Genomic DNA, 14,985 nt, shown 5'->3' on the forward strand with positions numbered 1-14,985 from the left:
AAAGTGTACGAGTTGTTATTGGACAGGATTGGAGTGTATGTGGCTTGCGTCTCGCTGCATGGCAGGGATTGTGATTATTTAAAAAAAAAAACCCAAAACAACATTTTAGAAAAAACTGCAATTTCGTGCAGCGGAGGCTGAATTTTTGCCTTTCCAGACTGACAATGTTATTATGAGCTTTATCACGTGGCTGTTTTCTTTCCACAATCCTCTCTCTCTCTCTCTTCCCCCCCCCCCCCCCCCCCCCTCCAAGTTTCCATACAGGCCTTTAGAATGTCACATGATATTGGACATGATATAATCGAGTTACGAAACAACGCAAAAACACATAGTCTCCGGAGCACGCGTTGACAGGGTGCTTGCTAGTCACTGCAAACTGCCCGGAGGAAGAGCCGGATTGCCTGCTTGAGGGTCTCCTATTCTATCTCCCCCCCCTCCCTACCTGGTTGTATTTCACTCCGGACTCTGCCTGTGGGATGGATATCCATCGCGGTCTCCGTCCGGCACCTGAACGCAGTCACTTTGCAAAAACAAGCGCCACTCTCGTGTGTGGGTGTGGATCAGCCGGGACTGCCTGTTTTATTTTTTAAAAACCTATAAATCTACATCCGTATGTGTCGGGGAAGGTCGATAGGTCGCAGGGCCGGACAGCTCGGACAAACGTAAGTGATCCCTCGTTTTTAAGCAGTCGCCTTCCCCCCCCCCCCCAACCCGACTCGGGTAAATAAGACGTATCCTTGCCGGGGTCTGAGGCGAGGAGGAATGTTGCCGCTTTTAGCAAATCAAGGACAAACTAAGTGTTTAATCAATGGCAACTTTCTTTCAAAACCTTCCCTTTGCAAGCGTGCAATGTGTTGTTTCTGAAGTGTTTGGTGGATGTATATTGCATCATGTTGTGAGCCGCCGGCCGCGGCCGATTACCACATGGGCTGGAGCTGTTACTGTTTCACTTCATGTCCGCATTCCAACTAATGTTGCGCAGATAATATTCAGCCGAGAGGTAAACATGGGTGCTGACGCTCTGTTGACATGGTCCAGATCCCAAACACCAGCAGTTCAGCACCAGTGGCCCGCCCCCTCCCCTTAGTGCAAAGTCGGGGGGGGGCTACTGTTTAAACCCCCCTCCTTCATTAGGCTTGCTAACTTTGTGTTGTATTAACTAATTAATATAAACATTGCCCCCCCCCCTCTCTCCTCCCCACCCCCCCCCCCCCCCCCCATTCTCTCTCTCTCTCCACCCCCTCCCTCCCTAAAAGAACAGGATGTAAACAGAAATAATACAGACGTCACCACGGCCCGGCTAGTTAGGTACCGCGAGTGAAAAGCACCTGACGGAGGCCAGCGTGAACGCGCAAAAAGGGGGCGCGCCCGTGACGATGTTTAGTTTTTGCAGCCCCCACCCCCCCCCCGCCCATATAAACCCTCTGCAAAGTTTCACTAGGAATCGCATCTTCCTTTACAAACTGCATTAGAGTCTCTGGCCTCGTTTTATTTCTCAAATGCATTGGGCAATGCGTGGTTTTAAGGCTGGAGGGAGGAGGTGGGGAAGAGATAAACAGTGGCGGGAGCGCGCTTGCGGATGATGCGCAATTGCCGTGCTCGCCTCCCCGTGAACGCGCACGACTAGGAAGGAGGAGGATGCTGTTGCTGCTGCTGCTGCTGCGAAAGCGAGAGGTTTGAGGAGCATTTATTTCTCTGCTTGTGGTGGGAGAGCAGGAGAGAGGGCATTTGTTGGTGAATGTAGCAATTCTCCTGCCACCTTCTGTGCTGCATTGCAGCAGCGAGCGTTCCCTTTTGCAAAGTAACCCAAGGACTTTGAGAGACTGTTCCTGTCCTCTGACCGGTGCGACTTGATTCCATCTCTGTGTGACGCAGCAGCCTTTTTTTAACTTTCAATAACATTTACTGTTTTTTTTCCCTCCCTCCCCACTGCCCTTCTGGAAATGCAACATATAAAAACAACCTCGAGAGCACGCAGGTAAAAAAAGGAACGCATCCTGGTAGATATATTAATCTTCAAAAAGATTAATATTCTTAAGAAGTTACAGAGTAATGTTGGCATTAAGTGTAGAGTTGCGTTCAATGTTACATTAGAGCTTGTTAATAATTTTTAAATGTATCTTCTGCAGAATCTTTTCCAATGTTGCTCTTTAATTATATGTGGTGTCAGAATTTAGGGGCTTATTTTGTATATATGAAACTAAAAGCAATATTTTTTTTATTTTGCTAGGAGCGGCGTTAGTTCCCTATCTTTCTGATAATGGATACAATCATCTTCTGGCAGGGGTTTTGGGGAGGGGGGAGATACATTGGGATTTGTTTACATCGAGAGCCGTTCCCGGAGAAATGGGGACGCGCAGGGCCGGGCGCGTACCCGCGACTATTTACAAGGGAAACGGAGAAACTTAACGAGGCTCATCGAATGCGTCATTGCGACCTGTGTCTGCTGGCAGCCAGCGCGTCGGGCGTTGTGTGAGACGGCAATAAAGTTTATTCCATGCCCCGTCTGCCTCCCCCTCTCTCTGGGGAAGCGCCTTGCAGACAGTTGCCCCTCTCAGGTTTTGAAATAGAGGTGGGGAAAGGAAGGAGACAGTCACAGAGAAGGGGGGGGGGGGGGGGGTAGACAGGTTTGGAAATGGGGGGAGAGAAGGGTGGGGGGGGAGGAGAAGGGGGGGGGGGGGAAGGGAGGGGATAGGAGACAGTCACAGAGAAGGGTGGGAGGGGGGGTGACAGGAGGGAGGGAAGAAGGAAGGAGAGAGGGGTAAGATAATGGGGAGGAGAAAATAAAGGAGACGGGATGGAGGGGAGAGGTTGAAGGACAAAGGGGGGGTGAGCGAGGGAGCGGAGAGGGAGAAGGGGGGGGGGGTGGAGAGGAGGGTAGAGAAAGAGAGACCAGGTGGGGGGGGGGGAGAGAGTTTGTTAGTTTTAACAACCTCCCTTCCCCACCCACCTGGTCTCATCCCCACTCGTTTCCCGTCACGACCCTTCTACCTTCGCGTCAACGGCGATGGCCACATCAGGACTACGGGGGAAAGTGAACGCGAGTGCCTGGAATTTGCACTGAAGTCGCCCAACTTTTATTATTTTCCTCTCCTCTCCCCTCCCCGGATTTTGCGAAATCGCTGCGGCGAGGGGAGAGGCGCCCTGTTGGCAACACATTGTATCTCCCCAGTCCTGCACATTTCATGTCGGTTACACAGAGATAGTGGACGGTAAAACAACAGCGTCACTTCACTGCAAGGGATTTAACTTGGTGCCAACTGGACTCGCTGTAGCCTGCTCTTAAATCTGATCCAATTTATGGTGGCAAAATTGCTCTCATTCCGCGTTCAAAATCGCTCTCATTCCGATGAGAGAGAGTTTGATTTGGGGCTAACGGAATCGAGGGATTATGGGGAGAAAGCAGGAACGGGGGTCGCTGATTTTGGATGATCAGCCATGATCATATTGAATGGCGGTGCTGGTTCGAAGGGCCGAATGGCCTCCTGCTGCACCTATTTCGTGAAGTCGGATCCAGAGGAATGAATGTTGAGGATTTGCAGCGTTCAAAACTGCTCCCCTTCCTTTCCTCCCTCGAAAAGTGGTATAAATATATGGTGGACAATTCTATTCTGCAGGTACACAAAAATGCTGGAGAAACTCAGCGGGTGCAGCAGCATCTATGGAGCGAAGGAAATAGGCAACGTTTCGTTGCCTATTTCCTTCGCTCCATAGATGCTGCTGCACCCGCTGAGTTTCTCCAGCATTTTTGTCTACCTTCGATTTTCCAGCATCTGCAGTTCCTTCTTAAATTCTATTCTGCATCTCTGGCTGGAGGTATAACCCGGTTTTCTGTTACTTGGTGGGGTGGGGTGTATCTTTTTTTTATTTTCCTCCACTCGTTTTACTCCCACTAGTTTTGAGCGTTTTGTGATTTGTGTTATCGCAACACTTAAGCGCCGGCTGCGCAGACGACGAGACTTCGCCGCTATTCGACTGCGTTACGCCGGGAACTAACTGCGTGCTATGCAGATACCAACATCCCAATTCTCTGCTGCGTAGCTAGGTGTTTGCAGACGGTGTGATTTTTTTTGGTGGCATGCTTTCGACGCAGCTTAAAAGAAAGACAGGGAAAAAAAAAATAGTTTTTCTTGCACCACTTTAAAATTGCTAATGGCTTTAAAAAAAATCAAAAAATTAGCCAGCTGAGGTTCTGCATTACATTAGTACTAGATAGTCGACCTGATTCCCCAAAATGGTTAGGATGCCCATATAAAGACTTTTATAAGAGCAGTCTAAACATTGTTTTTCTGCATGTGGCTCTGTATTTTCTCCATGTATACTGTGGGGAAGCAATGGAATGATATTTTTTGCAGCTGAATAAAGAACGAGAGTGAAGGACTGTTGTGTTTTGGCTGCTGTTTTTTTTTTTTCGCACTGTCTGAGTTCTGTTCAGGTTCTCGCTGCGTCACAGTGTCCACCGACCATTTTTGTGTCATTTTCATGCAGAAATGGGCTTGTCTTTTCTCCGTCCTGCGAGCCTCGAACCAAACAGGAAGGCGTGGGCGTAAGCTGCCCGGGCAGACAGGGCGAGGATAAGACTGCATCACAACTGGGATTGCAATGGGAGGACATGGCACTAGTGGTCCCTCCAGGGTTAATCCGGGTGCCTGCTTGTTGTTGACCGTGGCCGTCGGCTGTTTGCGACTCTGGTTTTTGTGGGTCACGGGCTCCCCGAGACCTCGTAGTGAGTCGAGGCTGGTAGCGAGTTGTAACGAGTCTCAATGAAGCAGAAAGGCGTAGGGAGGGATTTCCACAGAAGGTTCCACTAGAGGTGGCGATGGAGACATGGGGAGCGTGACACACGGGTGGGTCGTGAGAGAGGACTGTGCGGGAACCCACACAGAGGGAGGAGGACGTGACCTGGTCCATATCTCGTCTTGGAGATCGTGCCTCTTGATCAGGGATATGGCTGCTGGGGGTCTAACGGGCATGTGATGGCACTGCGGTTGAACGAGGGGTGGGGTCTCTCAGACTGGCGAGGTGCCCAGGTCCATTTGAGTTTGGAAGCGGTCAAGATGTGGATCTGACCTGGTCATAAGGGATAGGAGTAGAATCAAGTGTACGCTGCCATTCAATCATGGCTATGATCTATCTCCCTCTTAACTCCATTCGCCTGCCTTCAGCCCATAACCTCTGACACATGTACGGAACAACCTGGTGGAGGTGGGGCATCTTGGAGGAATGGACGTGAGTGGTTCATGCATGGAACTACAGGGTTGAATGCCCTCGTGGCTTTGGCTCGGAAGACCTGGCGTTTGAGGGAGAGGGGGTGAAGTTGGGGAGAGAGGGAGAGGAAGGTAGGGGATTGGTTGGTGACTATGTGCTTGAGAGCCACGTAGGGAACTTAGAACATCGTGGCATTTGGTGCTGCCACAGCGAGAAAAGGTCTCGCAGTCACAGTCTCGACCCAAAACGTCACCCGTTCCTTCTCCCCAGAGATGCTGCCTGTCCCGCTGAGTTACTTCAGCTTTTTGTGACTATCTTCGGTTTAAACCAGCATTTGCAGTTCCTTCCTACACAGTTCATTTGCTTTCTCAGGGGGCAGGTGATGAGAGATGGGGGAGTGAAGGCCATAAATTATCTCTGAACGTCCTGGGTACAAGCAGCAGAGTGGCAAACTGGTAGAGTTGCTGCCTTACAGTGCCAGAGTCCTGGGTTCGATCCTGACTATGGGTGCTGACTGTACAGAATTGGTATGTTCTTCCTGTGACTGTGGGTTTTCTCCGGGTGCTCCAGTTTCCTCCCACACTCCAAAGATGTACAGGTTTGTAGGTTAATTGGCCGCGGTAAAACATTGTGAATTGTCCCTAGTGGGTCAGGGTAGTGTTAGCGTACGGGATGATTGCTGGTCGGCATGGACTCGGTGGGCCAAAGGGCCTGTTTCAGCACTATCTCCAAAGTAAAGTCAGCAGGCAAGTACACATTTTAGATGTGTCTCTATTGAGTCTCGGTGGTTATTAAGTCCTATTCTCTGTGTCAAAAAGTTGCAGTTTGTGTCGTCCATCTTAAAGTGGAAGATTTGTCATTATCCAACCCTTAGTTTCTATGGATACGCTCTTGGGATGATGTCACAACTGCATCATGTGACACCACCCCATAAGCCAATGGATAGTCTCGTAGCCAGAAGGGCCATTGGGTTGCGACACGTGCTCTTACATGGGACCAGGTGGTAAATTGATTGGGTTAAGAGCTCTCTTTCATGGAGTGGATGAGCTGGGAGAGATTTATTCCCTGTGCAAGTCGATGTCCATTCTTCTGCATGGTACCGTTGGAGAAATGGCTGTTCCCTGCCAAGAGGTACAAAAATAAATGGCAGTTCAGCGGAAGCAGTTGATGCTGCTTGGACCAGGATCCATTGGCCAGCGTTGAGGAGACCTCTTCTCACCACTGTGCCAGTGTTTCATCATGTTCAGCGCAGATATTGTGGGCCGAATGGTCTGTTTCTGACCTGTTCGATGCTTCCTTATGGTGGTGGCAGGCTTCTTCTGTGCCCATGAGTGGCGAGTTAGCCCACTGACCTTTCATTCGGGAATATCCAATGTTTTTGAGGCTGCTTTTCCAAAACAGTATTGTTTTAAATTCTTTGGCCTCTGCGTAAGCCCGTATGCTTTGGTTAGTTGACGTGGCTGCTTGCAATGTTCTTGAGTGCTTACTTCCTTTTGCATCAAGTTGCTGCTTGCCCGTCCCTTCCTGAGCTGTGAGGCATGCACTGATCAGTTCGAGCTGGTGCCTCGTTGCCCCCAGCGATCCGGGTTCAATCTTGGCCTTGCTGCTGTCTATGTGGAGTCTGCTCGTCCAGCTAGCCTGCTCCCTCCCCCACCCCACAGACATACAGTGGTAGTTGTGCAGGTGAATGGTGGAATCTGCGGACAGTTGGATAGGGCTTTGGGGAAATCACAAATGACAATGGGGTTAGTACTTGATGGTCATCTTAGAGTGCCTGTTTGAATGGAATATGATTATTAATGTTAACAACACATGTTAAGACAGAGATAGATAGATTGGAGATTAGTACAGTGTTGTGTTTTGGGGAGAAGGCAAGAGAATGGGGTTAGGAGGGAGAGACAGATCAGCCATGATTGAATGGCGGAGTAGACCTGATGGGCCGAATGGCCTTATTCTGCTCCTATCACTTATGACCTTGTGACACATTTGGCCGGATCTACTTTGGAGCTCGGTTCGAATGAAGGGGAGCACAAAAGAGCAACCTTCATTTTTAGTGTTGGGGCATAATCTTGGGGAGTCATGTTTGCTTCATAGAGTAGTAAATTACGTGGTCAGGATTCATGCATCGGTAGATCAGTAACCAAGATCATTGATCTGCTTTTTAGTCTGTTACTGTGTTTTGTTGGAGGTCAAGAGATTGGCTTCACTCCTGCACTTTTCTTTCCTATCCCTTCTCTGAATCTCCCTCTTCGGAGGGCGTATAATATTTATTTCCTGCTTTGCTTTCTGTGGATAATTGCAAAGAAATCGGAAAGGGCATCGGATTATTTCACAGGCTATTCTTGAATTGCTTAATCATTTCTAAAGCTGGCACTGTGCCCTGCACGGTGACTTAGCTGGTAAATGTTTTTGCTCCATAAATGGTTTGGAGTTGGATTGCATCCCTGACTCTCCAAAGGAAATCAAAGCCGAGCTTGCTGGCGCTGCTCAGCAGTAGGTCAGGCTGCGTCACTGGGGAGTTAAACGGTTAATGTTTCAGCTTTTTGCCCTGGCAGCACGGTGGCACAGCTGGCAGGGCTGCTGCCTCGCTAAGCCAGAGACCCGGGTTCAATCCTGACCTCTGCTACTACCCTCTGTGTGGAGTTTGCCCATTCCCTCTCTCTCTGTCACCACCTGGTTTATTGTGGGCTTGTAGGCTGATTGGCCCCTTCTGTAAATTGCCCTCGGCCCTTGAAGAAGGGTCTCGTCCCATTCCCTCTCTCCAGAGGTGCTGCCTGTCCCGCTGAGTTACTCCAGATTTTTGTGTCATTTTCGTTTAAAACCAGCATCTCTGCAGTTCCTTCTTACATAGAAAATAGGTGCAGGAGTAGGCCATTCGGCCCTTCGAGTGCTGCACCGCCCTTCGATATGATAATGATCTTGCACGCTAGTCTAGAGGGAGCGGAAGCAACAGTGGGAGATAGCATGTGAATGAGGGTTGGCCTGGACACGATGGGCTGAATGGCCTGTATATTTCAATCAGTCATTGAATTGAAGTGGAAAATTGAGAAGTTGAGGGAAAAAGGGGGGGGGGGGGGGGGGGGGTGTGGGAGAGAATGTAGGGATCTGTGATGATGCAGAGACTGACGCATGTTTGGAGTTGTGCAATCAATTGGCCATTGCGTGGATGCTGGGTGGGATTGCAGGGAATGATTAAACCACTGGAAATGCTTGATCCAAATCACCACTTTCTGGCTCGTATTGAAACATTTCTTGTTGATTCCCAACACATTAGAACTATCAACTTTGTTCTGTCCCTCAGGACAGATGATTGATCGGTTGGCTTGGATTTTTTTTTATTATTATTTTTTTTTAAATTCTCACCCATACCTGTGGGCCCAGCATGCAAGAGTCTGATCAGTGGGTGATTTTGTGGAAATAAAAGATGGAAGATAATCTATAATATTTTGATGTATGGCAAAGACATATATATTGAAGGTAGACAAAAATGCTGGAGAAACTCGGCGGGTGAGGCAGCATCTATGGAGTGAAGGAAATGGGCAACGTTTCGGGCCGAAACGTTGCCCATTTCCTTCGCTCCATAGATGCTGCCTCATCCGCTGAGTTTCTCCAGCATTTTTGTCTACCTTCGATTTTCCAGCATCTGCAGTTCCTTCTTAAATATTGAAGAGCCTTCTTTATGCATGATTTGGCAATTATTTTACAGCAACTGCAATAGTTTTATTTCTCATGACGTTTCAAGGTGGCCACTCGGCCCATTGATCCGTGCTGGCCGTTGGGACAATTTGCATTCCTCATCTTGTTCTCTCTCCAACCCCTTGGTTTTTCTGACTGCTCCTCTACACTAGTCACGATTCACATTTACTCCTAATGACCCACATGTCTCTGCGACGTATAAGGCACTCAAAAGCAAGAGTTCCTAACCTGGGGTAATTTTACCTCCAGGGGTAAATTTCACCTACCCAGGGGGTAAATTTGTTGATTCTGGATTTGTACATATATTTCTTCTCATTGACTGACTGTGTTTGGTTCTGGTATACTGGTATCTGTTCATCATTAGTTCATAACTAAGTGAAATAACATTGTTACGTGCTTTTAAAGTTGCCAGGGACGAAAAAGGTTGGGACCCCCTGCCCTAAGTGGGGGGACCCTTACCAACATGGACAACATTTAAGAAACAAGTAGACAGGTACATGGATAGGACTGGTATTGAGGGATATGGGCTAAACGGGTGCAGGTGGGACGGGTGCAGGTGGGACATGTTGGCTGGTGGGCAAGTTGGGCCAAAGGGCCTATTTCCACGCTGTTTGATTCTGAGCCCATAACATGCCAACTCCTTGCAGACAGCACCGGCAGGTCAGAGCTGAACCTGGTTTACTGGACTGTAAGGCAGCAGGACTACCTGCTGTGACACTGTCATTGTGGAGAGAAGGAACGGAACTACTGGGAACCGCAGCAATTAATTAGCTTTCTTGCACACTCACAAATCCGGTTCGGAAGCAGAATGCAAGCAACCACATCTGCAGCAGCTGGTGTTTATGTTTTGAGGAGTACTGCAAACCTCTCTGACACTTGTGCACATAAATCAGCCCTCTGGAACTGAATGTTTCCGAGTGTGTGCGTTTCCAGTTTGGCTTCTGAAATCCCGTCAACACTGGCTGATCAAGGCATGTGCTTGGGGATTAGCAGCGGGGAAAGTGGCTGAAAAATCTCAAGTAAAAATAGGCATTTATTTGGTAGGAAAGCAACGGTCACTCTTGGCCTCATCACTTTTTTGATGTTTTTTTCCATTTTAATATTGGGGTGGCGTGGTGGGTGGTGCAGCGGTAGAGTTGCTGTCTAACAGCGCCAGAGACCTGGGTTTGATCCCGACTATGGGTGCCGTCTATACAGAGTTTGTACCTTCTCCCCGTGACCATGTGGGTTTTCCCCGGGGTGTTCCCGTTTCCTCCCACACTTCAAAGACGTACTGGTTTGTAGGTGAATTGGCTTCTGTAAAGATGATAATTTGTCCTTAGTTGGCTTAGATACAAAATGGGGCTCTTCTCAACCTGGGTTCCACTATGGCACTCACCACAACTCTATTCATGAATACCCAGTGCTGTTTGCATCCCCTTCATGCATATTGCTGATCCTGGCTGCCTGCTGTTTTAGTTTAGAGATACAGCATGGAAACAGGCCCTTTGGCCCATCAAATCCCCTCTGATCATTAATCGGGCTAGTTCCACGTGCACCCACCCCGGGGCGAGTTCGGAGGACAGTTAACGTAGATACCCGCGCTTCTTTTGGACACGGTGGAAACTTTGGCGCACCCAAGAGGAAACCCTCGCTGTTGCAAGGAGAACGTGCAAACTCCATTTGGGCAGCACGCGAGGCCTGGATCGAACCTTGTGAGGCAGCGGCACTACCACAGTGTTGCCTGTTGGCATTTGCCTCTCGTTGGCCCGTGTGGGACTAGACCTACTTCCTGTAATGTTCCCCCTCCAATGGTACTTGTCCAGACGCATGAAGGGTCTCGACCCGAAACGTCACTGCTTCCTTTTCACCAGAGATGCTTCGGCACTTTGTGCCGTCACAAGTGATAGATGGATTAGGGTGAGGGGGTTTTGATTGATATTTGGTTGCAGTAAGTGACAGAGGCTGGAGATGAAATGGCTGCAATGGTACTAAACAAACGCCAGGATCAGCTCTGCACATGACGGGATGCAATCAGTGCTCGGTGTTCATTGATAACATTGTCCAGAGCTTCAGGAGTTAACACTTGTTTCCAGAAAGGATGAAGATGAGTTGAAGCCTGTCTATGCAAGGGCATCCTCGTCCTTTAGTGTGGGGAGAAGGTGGTGCCCCATATCACCCTCCTCACATCAAAGCCCCTGCTTCTGTTGGCTTTACACAGATATATTCTTAGAAATAGATCTGCTATCACTAAATCTCTCTCTATCTGCTTCCTCCATGTAATCCTGTACAGTGCCGAGCTTGCAGCGTTTGCTCAATTTGCATTCTTCGGTGCAATGTGTGAGTTTCCTCTTTTTTTTAATGAACTAAAGTATCTATAGTTGTCGTTCGGCAGTTGACCTTCAGTAGCGGAAGAAGACCTGTCAAGTGTGTGCGCTCTCCGACGCTTGCTTTGACTCGACTGTCCGCCCTTCCCTGGGCAAGCGAGCTGTCGGGCGGAGGAGATTTCAATTCCCAATGAAAAGGTTATGGCCAGGAGACAAGGTGATGGAGTAACTTAGCAGGTCAGGCAGCACCCGCGGAGGAAACGGATAGGCAATAGAGACATAGAAAGTAGATGCATGAGTAGGCCATTTGGCCCTTCAAATCAGCTGATTGCTGATCATCCTGATCAGTACCCCCCCCCCCCCCCCCCCCCCCCCCCCCCCCCCCCCCCCCCCCCCGTCCTGCTTTCTCCCCATACCTCTTGATTCTGTTACCCCTAGCAGATATATCTAACTCTCCCTTGAATCCAGTGACTTGGCCTCCACTACCTTCTGTGGCAGAGAATTCCACAGATTCACAACTCTCTGGGTGAAAATGTTTTTCCTCATTTCAGTCCTAAATGGCCTACCCCTTTGTTCTTAATGTTTTGGGTCGGGACTCTTCACACCGATTGTAGTTGGGGTGAGAAGAGAGGTGGTCAAAATGTGGGGGAGGTACAAAGCCCGGCAAGTGATAGATGGGTGAAGGATCTCAACCCAAAACATCACCTGGTCCTATTTCTCCAGTCATGTAGCCTGACCCGTTGAGTCACTCCAGCATTCTGTTTCTATCTCGAGATAGAATGATGGATGAGGGTGAGAGGCTTTTGATTGATAATTGGATGCATTAAGTGGCAAAGGCTGGAAATGAAATGGAGACAAAAGGCAGAGATAGATTCTTGATTAGAACGGCTGTCGAGGGTTATGGGGAGAAGGCAGGAACATGGGATGAGGAGGCAGACATCATGATTGAATGGCGGAGGAGACTTGATGGGCCGAATGGCCTAATTCTACTCCGATAACTTGTGAAGTGTGCCTGGTGAGAAAAGAGGACTGAAATGAAAAGCCAGAGGGAGGGGGGTATGTGTGGAAGGGGACAGAGAGGTGGGATGGTGGAAGGGACAGAGGTGGGATGGTGGAAAAAATGGGTGTGCAGGGAAGGGAGTGGGAAGGGTATGGTGGGGGGGGGGGGGGGGGGGGGGGGGGGGGGGGGGGGGGGGGGAGAAGAGGGGTTGTTATTTGAAATTTGGGATTTCGATGATCAATTCGTTGGGTTGTAAGCTCGCATAGCAGAATATGACATCAAGGTTTGTGTTGGATTCCAGCTTGAGAGCTGGAAGCAGGAATGGATCAGACGTCCGTTCCCAGTCAAGGAGATGGTGGACTTGTTGTCTTGTGCCTGGCGCATGTTCCTGCCTTGTCACCGGATCTCTTCATTCTTTCGGACAGAAGCCCATTGACCTTCAGTGTGGAATCAATAGGCATGTGTCTGGGGGCACAGAACAGCGCAATTGCTGCAACAATGGCCCACTGCAGTGGTGAGACGGACATTGTTTTCTCCCTCTCTAGCATAGTCTTGAGTATTTATAGCGTTATTAGTCAGATTTCCAGTGTATTCCATCCTATGATTCCGGCAATTTATTTTCTCATTTTTCTATTTGTGTTTCCTTCAGAATAATTGGCTACAATTAACAAGCCACCACGAGCCTCCTTCAACTATCAGTGTGTCTTTTCCTGCACCAGATCCCAAACATCCCCTCCATTCTCTCTGCAATTCAAGACATCTTTTCTCACATCTGAGTTTGTTGACCTGAAACATCAGGTGTGTGTGTGTGTCTCTCACTCCACAGATGCTACCTACCCGCTGAGCAGTTTCTGTTTGTGTTTCCACCTCAGTTTAGGCTTATTATTTTTAGAAAGTTCATAAGTGATAGGAGTAGAATTGGGCCATTTGGCCCATCAAGTCCACTCCGCCATTCAATCATTGCTAATCTATCATTCCCACACAACCCCATTCTCCTGCCTTCACCCCTGACACCCATACTAACCAAAAAGGAGGAGGGAGTAACGACACAGTACTGGAGTAGCTCGGCTGGTCATGCAGCATCTCTGTAGAACATGGGTCGACGATGGGTTTTGGGTTGGTCACCTCCAACTTCAGTGTGAAGAAGGGTCCTGACCCAAAATGTCACCAATCCATGTTCTCCAGAGATGTTGCCTGACCTGCTGAGTTCCTCCAGTCCTTTGTGTTCTTGCGTTTACTATTGTCATGTGTACCAGGGTTTTGTTTTGCATGCCATCAGATCAGATAATGCCATATGTAAACAAAAGTCAAGCCAAACTTGTATACAATGGATCGTGTACAGGCAATTGGGAATTTGGTCTTGTTCCTAGCTGTTATCGGGCAACTGAACCGGTCCTCTCACCAACTCGAGTGGTCCTGAGCTCCCATCTACCTCAATGGAGACCTTTGAACTATCTTTAGTTCATAAGATCCCCTAATTTGAGGAAGGACATTCTTGCTATTGAGGGAGTGCAGCGTAGGTTTACAAGGTTAATTCCCGGGATGGCGGCACTGTCACATGCTGAGAGAATGGAGAGGCTGGGCTTGTACACTCTGGAGTTTAGAAGGATGAGAGGGATCTCATTGAAACGTATGATTGTTAAGGGTTTGGACACGTTGGAGGCAGGAAACATGTTCCCGATGTTGGAGGAGTCCAGAACCAGGGGCCACAGTTTAAGAATAAGGGGTAAGCCATTTAGAACGGAGATGAGGAAACACTTTTTTTCGCAGAGAGTGGCGAGTCTGTGGAATTCTCTGCCTCGGAGGGTGGTGGAGGCAGGTTCTCTGGATGCTTTCAAGAGAGCTAGATAGGGCTCTTACAAATAGCGGAGTCAGGGGATATGGGGAGAAGGCAGGAACGGGGTACTGATTAGGGATGAGCAGCCATGATCACATTGAATGGCGGTGGTGGCTTGAAGGTCCGAATGGCCAACACCTGCACCTATTGTCTATTTAATCTGTCTTTATCATGCACTAAATAATATACCCTTTATCCTCTATATGTACACTGTGGACAGATTGATTGTAATCATGTATAGTCTTTACCTTGGTTGGATAACACACGACAGACAAACATTTCATTGCACCTTGCTACAAGTGACAATAGTTAACTGAACTACAGCTAAAAATTGGCATCCTGTTCAGCTCGGACATGATGGGTCGAAGGGCCTGTTCCTATTCTGTTCTACATACAATGGGGAGAGTGAAGCAAAAGCTACGGAGAGCAGGATATAGTTCTCGGCATGTTGGTATGTTCAGTTGTCGCTTCTAGAAATCTGTGTTTAAAATATCTTGCGGGGCAAATATCTCGTTGTATGGTGTCCAGTTTTTGACGTGCAGGTTTGCTACAGGAAGCTGTGGCTGCCTGCTAAGCTTCTAGTTGTGGGTCGCTGCTTTTCTTAGCGATCCTGACTTAGCTGCAGTGAACATATGTGGCGCCATCGTGGCGCAGAGTTAGAGTTACTGCCTTACCTACTGCCTTCTATGGCAGGGAATTGCACAAATTCACAACTCTCTGGGTGAAGAAGTTTTTTTTTTTTCTTTTTTTTTGTTTTTTTTCTCCTCATCTCAGTTTTAAATGGCCTCCCCTTTATTCTTAGACTGTGGTCCCCGGTTCAGGACTCCCCCAACATTGGGAACATTTTCCCTGCATCTAGCTTGTCCAGTCCTTTTATAATTTTATATGTTTCTATAAGACTCCCCTCATCCTTCTAAATTCCAGTGGATACAAGCCCA

The 14,985-nt window shown here is 48.6% G+C and overlaps 1 long non-coding RNA gene across 2 annotated transcripts in view; it reads left to right on the forward strand.

Moving 5' to 3' along the window:
- Positions 1 to 294: 294 nt before the first annotated feature.
- The window catches only part of LOC129707925 (uncharacterized), a 191,510-nt gene continuing 176,819 nt past the window's right edge, over positions 295 to 14,985 (forward strand). For both annotated transcript variants that reach the window (XR_008725254.1, XR_008725255.1), the window contains exon 1: positions 295 to 662. This is a non-coding gene — a long non-coding RNA (uncharacterized LOC129707925). The remainder of the gene's footprint in view (positions 663 to 14,985) is intronic.

Source organism: Leucoraja erinacea, chromosome 22, assembly GCF_028641065.1.
Source record: "Leucoraja erinacea ecotype New England chromosome 22, Leri_hhj_1, whole genome shotgun sequence".
NCBI classification, from domain to species: domain Eukaryota; kingdom Metazoa; phylum Chordata; class Chondrichthyes; order Rajiformes; family Rajidae; genus Leucoraja; species Leucoraja erinaceus.